The sequence below is a fragment of the Cornus florida genome, unplaced genomic scaffold (assembly GCF_030987335.1).
Source record: "Cornus florida cultivar Cherokee Brave unplaced genomic scaffold, ASM3098733v1 CherokeeBrave_3.0.0_Hap2_Chr09, whole genome shotgun sequence".
Lineage (NCBI taxonomy): Eukaryota > Viridiplantae > Streptophyta > Magnoliopsida > Cornales > Cornaceae > Cornus > Cornus florida.
This window is the reverse complement of record NW_026775579.1, coordinates 20,626,853-20,628,475: the sequence shown is the minus strand read 5'-3', so window position 1 is coordinate 20,628,475 and position 1,623 is coordinate 20,626,853.

The window sequence follows — 1,623 nt, the reverse complement described above, 5'->3', positions numbered from 1 at the left end:
TTTTTTTTTTTTTTTTTTTTTTAATCATTTTTCACAGCATATTACCTATGCTTTAAATAAGGCGGCCCATGTAGAAAGAGGAGAATATGAAGTGGAAATTGAGAAAAAAAAATATATGTATCTCCATTGTGCGTGTGTGGAGGAGACTAATAAGAGAGAAAATTGAAAAAAGAAGAGATGTTGACACACCACTCCAATTCAATGGCAATTAGTGTAATATCTATTTCTTCCACAGATCATATGTATTTTATTAACTGCAACTTAGTTTTTTCTCTGTCATTTAGGTTGCTACTATAAGGTTTTTTTTTTTTTTTCCTTTCTGAAATTAATATTTAGTTGGTAGCAATGTGGCTACATAATATCCACTTCGGATATGGCCCAACTGTTTACTCACTTGATTTTGGAGCTTAGCAAGCCCAAGGTATAGGGTTCAAGTCCTGCTAGGTGTTCTTTGTGGTTAGCCTTCGCTGTCCCTGCAGTGACTTACCCGACCCGGGTCGGGAGATACTCTTCTGGATCCTCGGGGATTAGTCGGGTTGTTGAGGGGCCTTAAGGGTTCGTGCCATCCCGGACACCGCTGGTTAACTAAAAAAAAATGTGGCTACATAATTTTACAATGCCTAAATTAAATGAAGAAGATAGAAACATGAATTGGGGAGAGAGAGGGGAGACAGAAATATCTTTCCAAAACTGAAAGGGTAATTGTGATATTCTAAAAAAAAAATTATTTATTTATAAAATTAGGGATAGAAATGTCATTTCTTTTAATAGTGTAGAGAAGTAGGGTGCGGATATCCCCTTCCTTATTTTATAACCATTAAACAATAAATCTTGGAACAGAATCTTAAACTGTTGTGGGCCTTCTACTGGCCAATTGTTACAAATTTCAAAAAAAAAATTATTCACCTATGGTGGAATCCAATAAACCATTAAACAATAAATCTTACTTCATCCTACTGAGAAATTATTAGATTATCCTGAGCCATTAAGACTTGGTGGATCAGTTAAATACAAAGTCTAGGATTGAAAAAATGGTCCCAGAAAAATATATTAATAAATTACAAAATTTCATGATCGGAGGGTTCTCATTAAATTAGTCCACCAAGTATCAAATAAATCAAAACCATCTAATAATTTCTCCATCCTACCACATCATCGGCACCAGTCCTGCCCTAAAAGGGTGTCAACATAATGTCATCAAATATTTTTCTTCCTTTGATTTTTCTGGAGCTGGTCTCTCTTCTTTTTATTTTATTTTTATTGTCGATCATTTTTGAATTTTGGTATTTTATTTTTATTGTTGATCATTCTTGAATTTTGGACTTGATACCATAAAGCAAATGTGCTATGTTTTTGATAAGCGTGTGTGATTTTTTTAGGTTGGAAATGAACAAATACTAATAGAGGTACTTTACAAATTGGAACTATATTATTTCGTATTACATAAATGTTATATTTGTTCTTGTTTAGCTCAATGAATGTGTGATTGATACCAAGGCCATGTGGCCTGATGGTGGGGATTTGAGTCCCCTCAATAGAAAAAAAAAAAATTTAAAATTGAGCGGTTGATAATTTAAAAATATGACTGACTTTTATGTTTTAAAATTTATCACAAAGTTTATA